This window comes from Centruroides sculpturatus, unplaced genomic scaffold (genome assembly GCF_000671375.1).
Source record: "Centruroides sculpturatus isolate CEXI.00-Female unplaced genomic scaffold, Cexi_2.0 scaffold25, whole genome shotgun sequence".
NCBI classification, from domain to species: domain Eukaryota; kingdom Metazoa; phylum Arthropoda; class Arachnida; order Scorpiones; family Buthidae; genus Centruroides; species Centruroides sculpturatus.
Window position 1 is genome coordinate 1,401,567 of NW_019384428.1, and position 14,079 is coordinate 1,415,645.

At 31.7% G+C, this 14,079-nt stretch overlaps 1 protein-coding gene and 1 pseudogene across 1 annotated transcript in view; one reads left to right on the forward strand and one right to left on the reverse strand.

Annotated features, from left to right (window-relative positions):
- The window catches only part of LOC111619660, a 41,499-nt gene that overhangs the window by 14,952 nt on the left and 12,468 nt on the right, over window positions 1-14,079 (forward strand). The window lies entirely within an intron of this gene.
- Window positions 6,125-11,887, reverse strand: LOC111619642 (annotated as a pseudogene).

Consider the following 14,079-nt stretch of genomic DNA (forward strand, 5'->3'; position numbering starts at 1 on the left):
AGTAAATTCTTATCGGTTGGGTTAAGTTATAAATCTACTCGTTATTCACGTAATCGAAATATCTAGTGGGCAGGCGGCTAACAGCCCAGAACCCGTCCTTGATAGAATTGGAATCTTTATATTTGTGCAGCTTTCATTCAAGGTCGTAGGCTTCCACAGGCTAAACCGGGTGAGGTTGGTGCTCTGTAAAGCGCATGCACAAATCTGGCTTTTCGTAATCTGAAAATACAGGAGATTTCACTCCGCCACTAATATTCTAATATACAATAGCAATTTTTTTTCCCCCACGTGTAGTATAGAAATTTGTAATAAGATACATAATGCGGTTATAATAAAATACTGTGCGATTATTTTCATATAATTAAAATTAATATTTATTTATTTTTTAGAAAATAAGAGGGAAGCGGCGCTTCCAACGCTTCTAATAACGGCACGCCACTGATAAATCATATTTATCAGTGGCCATCATAATAGTTTTTAAAAGTGAAGTTCGATGAAATAAATTAAAATTTTTTATTGTACAATGGGGAGAGCTTAAGCCCTTTGTCCCCCATGGATCGGGCAGATGTAACTCTTCATCTGCAGGATATGTCGGAGGTTTTATTACCCGAAACCCAATTTCTAGTTTTGAACTTATGGTAACTCTAGGTAGTGTTACCACCATTACCACCCGTCCGGTTTTCAACAGGACAGTCCGAAAATTGACTCACTGTCCGGGTGAACTATTAATTTTGTCCGGGAATTTCATAGAAATTGTGAAATTACGATGAAACGAAGTTCTTGCAAATATTTTTACAAATTTACACTATTTTAAAAGCGAAAGAACTCATACTCACTGAAACTCATCTGCAATTCTGTTCATCTGTTTACGTGTGGCGGGCGCAACCTGTCGAATTTTTTTTTTTTTTTTTTGCATATACGATCGTACACGTCTACGGGCTAAGTTATCTAGCACGTTATTCTTCGCATGTAAAATGACATTGCGCATGCGTCAGGAACTTCTGTTCGAACAAACCCACACAACCGATTGCAGAGAGAGTTTACATTAAACGACGTTTATCAACAGAACGGCCTATAGACGTTGGCTTGCTGAACCGCGGTTTAAAATGCGTTGCAAAGACGACGATTGTCTATTTCTGACCATTCTCTTAACGAACTTCGGCAAAACATTGGCTCTTACTTCGCTATTTTTTACTCCCGTTTTAGGAGTCGTTCGGCCAATCGGGTTATTCGTTTGTGACGTCAGAAATGGTCACCAGCTATATTCGGAAAGCTTCCAGAAATAAAATCTTAAGGCCGTCAAAACCATTTTTCGGCAATTAATAACAATCCTTTTCCATTTCGATATTTAATTTCGTCGACAATACGGTTTAAAATATGAATAAATCCATATTTAGAAAATTTATAGAGATTTCGAAATTCGTCTTCGGAATAGATTTTTAAGGAATTATTTCGACATCTTATTACTGTCTCCCTTCGTAACTATCGAAATGAATAATTTTAAATATTTTATTATTAATATTACATTTTTTTTATATATCTGTAAACAGATTTCTGTATTAAAATTGTCTCGTTTGTTTAACAGTACAATGACTCCGAAATGGATTAACGTTTTATAACCGACACGATACTCGAATTATAAACAAATGCATCTGATTTAAATTAATTGAAGTTTACGTCTTCACCCATTTGAATATCGAAATTGGAACATTTAAAACAAATTATAACATTAGTTTGCTTACTTAGCTATTTGCCATTTAAAAGCATTCAAATATACTTAGAACTTAAGTTAAAGCCAAATGTCAAAAAGTTGAATCCACAAGTATTTTACTGACATTAATTAATAAAAAGACTAAAAATTCATGAAAGGCATTGTCATATTTAAAATACTAGGTAATTGTCATTAAAGTGACTCTATTTAATGCTATGTAGATTAATATTTAGCTAGCCAAATGCAAGAAATCTGGTATGATGATATTTCAGTAGTACAAAAGACATTTTCATAGAAAAATAGAACTAAAATTCACCACTGGGATGTTTTCGGCACTACATGTAACAAATGTGTCATTTCTACAGGATCATCATGCTGTACAGAGACCTTGGCGACGAAGAAGATACTGTTCGAAGTGGTATGAATTCTAAAAGTGTAAAACCTAAAGACAGGTGAATGGTGTAATGCAACAGCCAACTGTTATTGATCCTCTATGATTCTTCTCACAAGCAGAGTGAGTCTGTTTTCAAGGCTGCCAAATACACGTCCTTGATAACCACACTTTTTAGGAATTTCCACAATGAAAAATCACACGAATCCGCAGAACAAGTTGGCTAGATGTTAGCAAATGCCTGACTAATCATTTTGTTAGCTGTGAAATAGTGTAACAGAAACTGCAGTAAGCAATGTCCAATATGTGGAAGGTTCCATCTTGCATGTAAGTAGTTGATTCAAGCCGACGTTATATTTACGAATAAGGTACATAAAGTGTCTTATTTATAAATATGCCAAGAGATAATTTTGTAATCTTTGGGCAATCACAAAACATGTTATGAGGCAATCTTCAAAGAATGGTCCAAGAATAAATATAGCTGTAAATCCACCCACCAAATTTTAACTTTAGGCTAAGGCAAATACGTGGAATTTGCTGGAAGCATGGGGGTTTTTGTGGCCCAAATCCGACAGTTATGGATGTTTACAGTTCCACTGAGATGAAAATGTGTCTTCTTGCTCCACAGGATCTTCCATGGTTATGATACATCCAGTTCCATTTGACAAGGAAAAACAATGCAAAGATCAGTCAGGTTTCTCTGTTGGCAGCAGGCAAGTAATGCTTGTGGCTGATCTTATGCAGCTAACAATGCACTAAGTTTCTCAGTATCTTCTATGTGTGCCATGGGCCAGGTGCTGTAACACTATATGCACACTACTGAGCTTGCAACAGTATTCATTAACTGTTCGACAACAGCTATATTAACATCTTCAATGATTTTTGAAGTAACAAGTTTGAGCCCTCAATGGCATTGAACTCTTAGAAGTCCAGTTTCCCTGAATTTGAGTGATCATTCTCGAGCTTGTGAAGTTAATGGACCTTGGCTTTAATTCTTATGATGCTAAGAGTCCCAAATCAGCCCATGGCATTGCTGCAGTTTTCACACATTTCATAAGAAATGTACTTCAGCAAGGTGATGACCATTGTTGTTGTTAAAAATGACATTCAACAATTGTGGCCATTTTCATACCCAGAACATGGCTACAACAGACATGCTTATTCAAATAAAACTACTTTTTCGTTGTTTGCATTGTTAAATGTGTCATAGTGGTGAATTTTGGTACATGTTTTATCTACAGAAATGTTTTCTGTATTCCTTGAAATGTTAACATACCAGATTTGATTTATTTTGATTGCTAAATCTCTCTAGACTGTGTTGAATGGAGACATTTTAATTTTGATCAACCGTTAGTTATTTGCAATTTAGTTGACTTTACAGTACTATTAATAAATAAAACTTCAGTAATACATAAAGTATATATAACTTAATTTTGAAATTCATGTGAAATGAGTAATCTCTTCAGTCATTCCCAAATTCATATAAAATTTTATCCTGAATTAGTTCCTGAATTTAGTTTAACATTTAACTTGCATATATACAGGGTATGCCAAAACTAGGCATACAGTGTTCAGCACAGAGGAAGGAAATATTGAAAGACATCTGTGATTGAGATACTTAAATCAAGACTAAACATAACTGTCTATACCAGTGTTTTTCAATCTTTTTTATCTCAAGGTACACCTGAACCTATAATTAAATTTCCATAGAAAAAAATAACATGATTTAAAGTTGTGTTTGTAAACATTCTATCACCATATTACTTGCCACTTATCCTAGTTCTTTTTATCTATATTTTTTATGAATTAAATAAAGCAGTATTGTTGTTCCTTAAAATAGCAGCAGTTTTTAGCTAAATTAATAATTTTCATTTACATAAGAAAAGCAGTTAACATAAGTCTTAACTTGCATTTGAAAGTGGCATGATAATTGCCTTTAGAAACCTGCATACTGTATATCCTGCTATTTCTAATTCTAAGTTAAAATAATTTGAACTAAATAAGGACAATTATAGATACATATTTTATTTAAAGAAAATAACTGATTTTATGCACATATAATTTTGTTTGTGAATATATATTTTTTACATTATTTATACATTTATATATAATAATAATGAAAAACTTGTATAATCAATTTAAAGAGGTTTTAATTTTGACATGTACAGTACACTTATTGTTCTTTGGGCTTCTTTTGAAAATAATTTAATAACCTACAAAAATTTTCATGGCACACTGGTTGAAAGGCACTGGTATAGCTGGAAAATCACCTTTGTATACCTACTGTCTACATACCATACTGACTGGCTTCTAATTGTAAAACTACTTTTGGCCACTGTATATTTATAAGCACAGGCATTGATTCATAAGAGACAGAGGGAGCATATCTCTCAATATTTTTGTAGTTTGGAAAATTGTCTCCCTACCAAGTACCAACATATTTTTTAAAATACTATACTACAAAAATTATAACTAGAAACAAGTACTGTACTGTACACAACAGGAACACCCTTTTATATTCACTCAAAAACTGACAATGAGAAATATTTGTTGTCATTGGCTCGAATTTCCCCAAGATATTCTGTATACAGAATGACATTGATGTTCACACATATAATTTAAATTTGATTAATTGTTCACCTTTTGAACTCGAGACAATTTTGATAATAAAATAATGTTAAAGCCATTACACTACTCAATAATATTTAATTGATATCTATTCCAAAAATACAATTCCCAATTTGTATTTGAAGTTAAGAAATGGAATTCTATTATTGTGTAATTGAATAGCTGCACATTCATAATTGTCAATTACTACTACAAAGTATCAACAGGCTTTATTATAATTTTCTTCAAATGTAATTTACTCATCTAGTAATTTTAATTTTTGAATTGTCATCATCATTTGATATTTTAACCAAGAAATTACTTAAGTAAAAAAATCCATAAATAATACAAAAAAACTTTAATCTTCCTTTTGTCAAACCCATAAATTAAATTTATTGCATTCTTTTAATTGTTTTAGTTGTTTAATGTTAATTATGTACAGATAACCCCCGTATAACACGGTAGTTACGTTCCAAAAAATTGCCGTGTTATGCGAATCCATGTTATACGAAACAAAGAACTAATACGAAAAGGAGGGTTAGGTTCCAAAAATTAAAAAACATGCTAGTATATTTTCATAATTAAGATAAATATCTTTATTAAAATTTTTTTAAGTGATACATATTAATATAAATTAAACAATGTTTTCTTCGTCATCACTAAAAACACTATTAATTAACCGAGAGCGTTTTCTTTTTGGCAAGTTATCCTTATCCTCTGAGCATTTTTCTGCATTATCTTCAGATCCATGCTTTACCTTTTGCAAAATGTATGTAATTTTAGATTGCTTGCTTCTAGTTAAAAGGTCTTTATAAATTTCCTTATATGGTGCTAAGCACTTATGAAGAATAAAGCAAGTATGGAATAAGGGAAAAACATTCAGCAACATCAGAAGCAGAAGCGTCGCGATCTGGCAACATTGAAACAAGTTTCGAGAAGGACCACCTGTATCGACAGAAGGCGAGAAGAGAAAATTTACATACTTAAGTACTAATAGTTCACAAAAATTATTATTTTCGTGAACTATTATTAGTTAAGTATGTAAACATTTATTGCATTTCCTGTTGTACGAGGGTTTTACCTAATTCTCGAACCGTGTCAGAGTGAATCTGTGCTATAAAAGTACCGTGCTATAAAAGTACCGTGTTATACAGGGGATGGTACCAATTCTCAAACCGTGTTAGAGCAAATCCGTGCTATAGAAGTGCCGTGTTATACGGGGGTTACCTGTATTATCTAGGCATAAATGGTGAAAATAGCAAGATATTTTTGCTAGAAAATGGTCATTTTATGATTTTTATTGAAAATAACTTTTATATTCACATATTTTACTTTTTTCCTGTAAAAACTGGTTTGGATCAAAGTAATTACTAATGTAAACTTTTTCTTTAATAATACAAACATCTAAAATGATATTCATATAAATCTTACAAAAATGTTGGCAATCTGTTTTAAATTCTGAATTACTTTCAATTAAGTCTACGATGAAAAAGAAAACAAATGAACAAACAACAAATTTAGTAATTCAAGTTAACAATCTCTAAAATTTTTAATTTTCAATTTTCTTTCAAACAAGTTTGAGCTTGTGACAAATTATAAAAGTGAACAATAATTTTGTATATTAAACCTTATTTTAAAATAATTGTTCCCCTGTTGTGCAAAATAATTTGCATGCCATATTTATTTCCAAATCAAAAAATTTCAGCCATAATTAAAACAACAAGTGATGACCATCCAGTAAAAGGATGGGAACCATGTCCTTTTCCTGTTTTATCATTATATTGTTCCCAAATATAACCTGTTCTTTTATATTCAGATAATATATTTGTCACTAAATTTTTTCTAAGTTCTGTATAAAGATTAAATGCCTGTTCTTGACTAGGACCTGGTGTCTTGCTGTAGTAATGTAAAGCTTGAAGTGCCATATAATTAATATTGATCCAAATTGTACCTCGCCAGTATGGTGGATCGTGTTCGGTATTGTACTCCATGTATAATGGTGATTTCTTTGATAGAGATCTGAGTCCAAAATTTGTCCATAAAAGATTTGGATCTCTCATATCTTTAAGAATTTTTCCTAATTTAGCATTATCTGGCTTTATAATTTTCAATAAAAATGGAAAAAGACTAACATATCCCAAATTATTAACAAATTTATATGTTGGTTCATCTTTAACATACCTAACCATTTCCATTTTAGGCACTGGATGCCCTGGAGGCATATGTGGTGGTTTTGGATGAATTAATTTAATATTATCTGTATGTAATCCAAAATCACAATATGATTGAGAAGTTGGAGACCAATGTAATTTATCAAGCAATTGATTATCTGTTAAATATTTGTTAGTGGCTACAAATTCATCACTTGGTTCTCCAATTAATTGTGCTATATCTCCTAAAATTCCAGCAGCCAAAGCAATCCAGCATCTTAAATCAACATGATATTCAGTAATCGTAGGATGTGATGCTCTGGGATAATCATCAAGTCCTGAAGTTAATGTTTTTGGATTAAGTTCTTTATTAATATTTGAATCTCTTCCTCTCCAACGGTAAGTACCTGGTAATTTTCCATTTTGTGTTGTATTAAACCAAAGAAACCAAGCTTTTAGTCTTGGATAAAGATGCTTCAAAAATGCTTTGTCCTTTTCTAAATTTTGATTATCAGTTCTTTTGATAAGGCTATCAATAGTCAAGAAAAATGTAGGAGGATTAGCATTTGTATTCTTTTGTACAATAAATTCTTTTGGCACACGAGCTCTTGCTTCTAATCCAAGAATCTGTTCACGAGGAATCCATCCTTCAGAATTCATTGTATCAAACCAATGCCCAAGTATTTCTTTGGTTATATTAGCATCCCATCTACTAATAAGGAGATTATGAAAACCTTCATCCCAAAGAAATCCTCTGGGAAAGAAAGAACGAGATGGTACTGCTGTATATAATGGTGCTTCCCAATATTCTACAGGCTCTTTATTATATTTTGATTGAACAAGAGATGAACCATAAAAATAACTAATTCCTCCAATTAGATTACTGAATATTGCTTGAGCTGCTAAAATTTCTTTTTCTGAATAACCTTTAGAATTTAATTTAAAAATATTTTCAAACTGCTTATCAAAATTGGTTTTATGATGCAATAATTCTCTGTCATATATGTCTCCTGTTAGTTGATATTGACGATCTACAAAATCTTCTGATTCAAACATAACTTCCATTTGAAAAGGAGGTAAAATGGTAACTTGATGAACAATAAAATTAGCTGACTTACTCTGCTCAGTGGAAGGAACTGAATGACCTACCAAACCAAGTAACTGAAGATTTCCTTTCTTTGACTGAAAAAGTGCTAACTTTTGAAGAATTACTTCTTTCAATGTTGCTAAGCCTTCTGGAGCAAGTGTACTCAGGTAATTATATTTTAAAATTGTGCCACCATTAGAAGCATCTGATAAAAATCTGATAGTAAATCTTCCTAAATGTTCTGTTTCTCCATGAATTTCAGTAAGCTGATTTTTATCAACAACTTTTGGTAAAATCAATCCATCTCCATTAGTAGCAGTATAGAATAGCAATGATATTGGAACTGAATGAGTAGTGTTTAGCTGAAGAGAAAAAGTAAAAGAACTTTTAAATTTTAAATATTACATATTAAATATTATAAATAATCTTCAGATTTTTGTTAAAATATAATTACTATTTTAAAATATATTCAAAAGACAAACTAATGTGAAAGGAAGAACATATTTAACGATACAATTTAAATATCAAAAATAAAAACATTTAATGACCAGTTGCTTTAAATTAGCAAAAACTGACTGTTTTAAGTATTCAAAACCTTCAGGCAATATAATTAGTATATATAACAATATTATATTAAAGTAAAAATACTATTATTCTAATGTAACTTAATTAATAGAATTTGATTTATATAACTATGAAGATTATATTATGTAAGACTGGTCAGTTGGTTTGATAAATCCTTATGTAAGATAACCTTCATAGTTATATAAATCAAATAGAGTACTATAATACTAAGAATACTACAACAAAAATTGATATAGTATTTTCTCCTATAAAAATATAAATCTGTATTGAAATCTAAAACTGCCTAAGCATTGTCTAAATCAGAATTTGAACCATAATTTGGTAAATCAAAAACAACAATTTAACAAACTCTGCCCTGAACTATATTATATCAAATTGGCCAATAATTTTCCAGAACAATTTTTTATAATAATTTTATTCACAATTCCTTATAAAAATTTGGTGGAGAAAATTAGTTTATTAATAAATTATTAACATTAATCAATATATCCACCATCTCAAATAAAACTCAGTACTTACTCCAGCATATGATTCAATAAACACAAACATTTTTGGCCTCTCGTTTAAGAGCTTAGGTCAGGTAGTTTAGCTATTCCATCGAACTCAACCAACTTTGTAAAACTTAAAAAGTTGTTGAGTTCAATGGAACAGCTGTACTACCTGACAAAGGCCCCTAAATAGGGGCTGAAAACATTTGTGTTTATTGAATTATGTGCTGGAGTAAGTACTGAGGTTTTATTTGAGATATGGACTGTTGTTCCAGCTTTGGGATTTCATATCAACATATCCACCATTATAACTAAAGCAGTCTGCTCTTCTAATGATAAATCTAACCTGTATTTCAATTTTCAAATCAATAAATAAAAATAAGGCTTTCCTCAGCTGTTTTTGGGTTATTATCTCTCATCAAAAGAACACCACTATGCTCACAAGCAGGTTGCTGAAGGGTAAAAATGAATTTTTTAACCTGCTTTTGATGTAGTACCATTTTTTTTTTCAAAACCAAAATTGTTTTAATGCCAAATTGTTTTAAACAAACAATTTATTATTAAAAAATTAAGGCTCGGGATGATACAGAGAATTAAATAAACATCTCAAAGCCTGATGTTTAATAACTGTTATATTTTAATTGGGCTACTTTACTACTACTATTAATAATTAAATTCTGAGTAATTTGGTACTAGAGTTAGGCATTAGGGACAATCTCTTATTAAATTTAATAATTATAATTAAAGGGTGTGTCATTGCTACAGTGACTGTGGCACTTTTTGCTTTGAGCTTCAATGACAGGAAGTAAGTCAGTGAGCTGGTGATTTACAAACCCACATAATTTGATAAAGAGAAATATTAATTTAAAATCAATTCTCTCATTAATTTTTAGAGTGGTACTAGTCCTATGCAAAATTCCCTGGTAAAACATGGAAGACCTCCAACAAAACTGTGTAACAGAAGAGATCAAACTGTTTCAGCCAACACCAAACTAATAACAGATTTTAACTTGTCTATGGATAATGATTCATAGGGATTGTCTACAGTTGCTACTAATTCTCAAATAGAAAAAAATCTACAGAACGCACAAAAATCATCAAGTGAACAAAATGATGTTCTGCTTCATTAACAAATTTGAATGAACCAACAAACACTTCAATGACAGACTTATGAAATAAAATTGAAGACCTAATTAATACTTCTAATAATTTATAGAAAACATTTGGTTAGCTAATCTAAGATGATCTTGATTTGATATAGGAATGTATTTGAGAATGTAATGAACAATTTCAAAAAATTGTTTGTCAGATTCTTGAATACATTCACATATTGAGTCAAGTTGTCTTTCACTGGAAGTAAAAATAAAAATTTGCAATCACAAATTGACGATTTAAAAATGTAAAAGGAATTAATACAATTTAAAATGGCTCTCTCATGAACAGTTTTCATCAAATAATGTAATTTTACATAATTACCCTAATTTGAAAAGTATTTTTAACTTAGAAATTCAAAATTTTATGGTGAAAACCCTGGGTCTAGAGCTTGTGTTGATGGAGAATGTTTTGGATATACAGTCAATTCCGCTTAATAGCACGGCATTGGCCAGAGCTGTTTAGGGCTACAAAATGGTGGGGCTACTAAACGAACATCCCAATAAGTTATGCAATTGAGATACGATATAACAAGTTATGTTAAAGAGCTATGTCAACGCGTTTTCTCACTAATAAAACAAACATCTGAGCACAATAAAACCATTTCAATGACAAGAAATTATTTCTGTACAAAAAAAGAAATCATTGCAGTACAATCTAGAAAATGGGAATATTCTATATATATCTTACTAACCTTATGAAGCTTTGCAAAAGTTTTAACGCACCATGAATTACAGCAAATGATCATGATCCAGCAAACTCAGCAGATACATCAGCTTAGGAATTTGGAGGCATTAGAGATCTTTAAAGCAGAATTCCATGGCCTTTCAAACAATTTTAAGGATGAAAACTACTCTTGAAGGTGTGACAGGTTATGAATGGCCTGGCATTATAGTCACAGATGCAGGCGCACATCATTATAGGTTTAAATTTAAAAGAAAATTTGGAACACATCAGAAACAGAAATAGAACAGAAACACAACAAGGTTTTCTGTAATAAAATTCAATCTGAAAAAGATCCTAAAGTGGACCAAAAATGTTTGTGGTACATTAAAACTTTTGCAAAGCTTCATAAGGTTAGTGAGATATATATATATATCAATGCTTTGTTTGTTAAGATGGATTTTACAGGAATATTCTCTTGCTAATCTTTAATTTCACATGCATTGTCCTTACACTGTATTGTACAGAATGATTAAGTGTTCTTACCAGATTTATTGTAGGAATCTGTCCAGTGTGACCTGATATCTTCTTTTGACTGCACTGAAACAAGATCTGCATAGATATCCAGTGTGGACATAAGATTGCATTCATTGCCTTCCAGCACGAAGTAATCGATGGACTACAGCACGAAGTAGCGCTGTAGTCCATCGATGAATTTTCTGGGATTGTGGCTTGTTACTGGCTCAGGCTCAGGAATGTCATCTTCATCACTTTCTTGGTCTTCTGATATCTTTTGATGTTTTGCTGTGATTTATGCCACAATCCCATCTTCCAGATTTTCATTTTCTTTGTGGCATTGAAGATTGTTGTCAACTCGTAAAAACTCATGTATTGACATTTCTGCATTAACATCATTCTCATTGAAGATAAAGCAACGTGTTTGTAGCGCAAGCCACCTGGTGTAGCATGATAACAAAGTCCAGTCTCATCTGCGTCGTAGAGGTCATATGGAGAAAAGTTCTCCAGAAGTTTGGGCAATTTGGTGTTTTTCATAGTGAGAAGGAAAGTGCTGACACCACAAGTGTCAGCACTTTCCTTCTCACTATGAACTTTCTTAAATTTAATTTCATGCCGCGATTTCCATCAAGACAATCAACCATCTGGAATTTGATAATTCTGATATCATTTAAATAAAAGAAAAATTTTAATAAGTTCTCTATGAAAATTCTATGGAAGAATTCTATGGAAAAGGTACCTAAGTTAATTTTGATGTTTTCAAAATTCTCAAAAAATTGTTTTCTTTTTGCATGAAGTTTGTTAATCATCTGTTGCTTTGAAATTGTGGTAATTCAGCTTCTTAGTGAAAACCTCTGCTTGACGTTTGAGTATTGGACCACTGACATGAACACCTTTCACAGTTACAGTTGCAAACCATTGATTGAGAGCATGGTCAACTTCTGGATCCTTGCCCTCAAGTTTCCATTTCTAAATTCTTCCTTGGCTTCCTTCACATGATGTCTATTCTTCTCAAAGTTTGTCTTCCTGCTTTATCAAGTATGAGATTGTATTTCTGGACAGATCTGTCATCTCTGCAAGTTTCTGGTAGCTGGTGCTAGGGGTTCTCTTCTGATTTGATCTAGCCAATCAATTTTCTTAGCAAGCATCAATTCTGTCCATGGCATCTTGAATTGAACACTGGAGAACCAAAGGACAAGTGCTCTGTCTGCCCTCCAGACGGTTAATGGCCACAAAGACAAAACTGGGGTGGGACATGAGTTAGGGAATGAAGAATTTCCGAGAATTTCTATCTTGTCATTTTGTATGGCAGAGGTACAATCTTGTTGAAACATGTGATCCGTATGAGTGGTTGAGCCAATTTGATATGATTGAGGTGAAAGAGGAAAATAAGGCCTTAAAAAGTTTCTTGTGTTTCTTAACCATAATTGACAGCTGAAAAAGGAAATCAAACAGAGGTTGCATATGGAAAAGCTGAAAATATCCAAATTCATGTCTCTTTTGTTTAGTTTTCCAAGAAGAATACTGTGCCAGCAGGGCTACTAAGTGGCATTTCAGAGCCAGTAGGCAAAGTAAATTATGCTTACATTATAGGATTTGATTCCATTCTTGAATGTTTTGTCCTAATACGCGGCATGTCCTACTAACCAACTAGGCTAATAACCGGAATCGACTGTAGTTCAATTAACCATGACAACCAACCCAACTATAAGATTAACATTAAGAAATAACCAAGTTTGGGATCAATTTTTTTACTGTCTTTATTAAGAAAAAAACAACAAAATTTACTTGATGACTGGCAAAGCATGTAAATTTCAGCAGATCTCACTAAGAGTTCTAGAGTTAATGATATAATCTCCTTCCAATTTATATAAAAATAAAAACAACCAACAATAAAACTACATAATAATTTTCTGTTGGTAGGTCAAGACAAAATAACATATAATGTTGGGACAAAGCAGTTGGTTAATGCAGAGAATTTTTTGGTAGTCCTACTATCAAAGTATTTAACAAGTTGATAAACAACCAACCACAGAAAGCTCTCTTAAGAACAGTAACTACAAAAAATCAAATGCTCACAGTATTAAAATGGAATTGCCAGGGTCTAAAAAACAAAACATTGTATTTCTTCCCATTTTAATCTTAAAACAGACATCATCAGTATAACAGAAACATGATAATCTTGGAATTGTTTTACAAATCAAACATATTTAATAGAAAGTGTTTCACTGCAAATATCAATAGGTTCAAGTTGACCTAAAGGAGGCATATGTGTTCTAATAAAAAAGAATTTATGCAAAATCCTTCAAATAATAAATCTAAAGAATAAACTCATGATTGTGACGGTTATTTATTTTCCTCCAGATCATTTATATATACTAAAAGAAATTTTTCAAACAATATAGAGTTATGGAATCATATCACACTGTATATCCTTTTACTGGGGAGACTTTAATTCTTGTGTAGCTGATATGAATGATTCGTGATACAAGGGCCCCAACCAACAAATTAATCAGGAATATTTGACACTCAAAAGATATGCATATCAACATATTAGGCCAAAATTTAATAAACTTAACAATAGATTATGAATGGCTATGTATTTATTAAATGGCTGTATTAAATGTGACAGTCCTGCTGAATATACCTGCATAATGTACAATGGAAATCCACAATCAACTTTTCTATATGTACTGAGTTCCTGTTCAATTTGTGTATGGAATTTATCA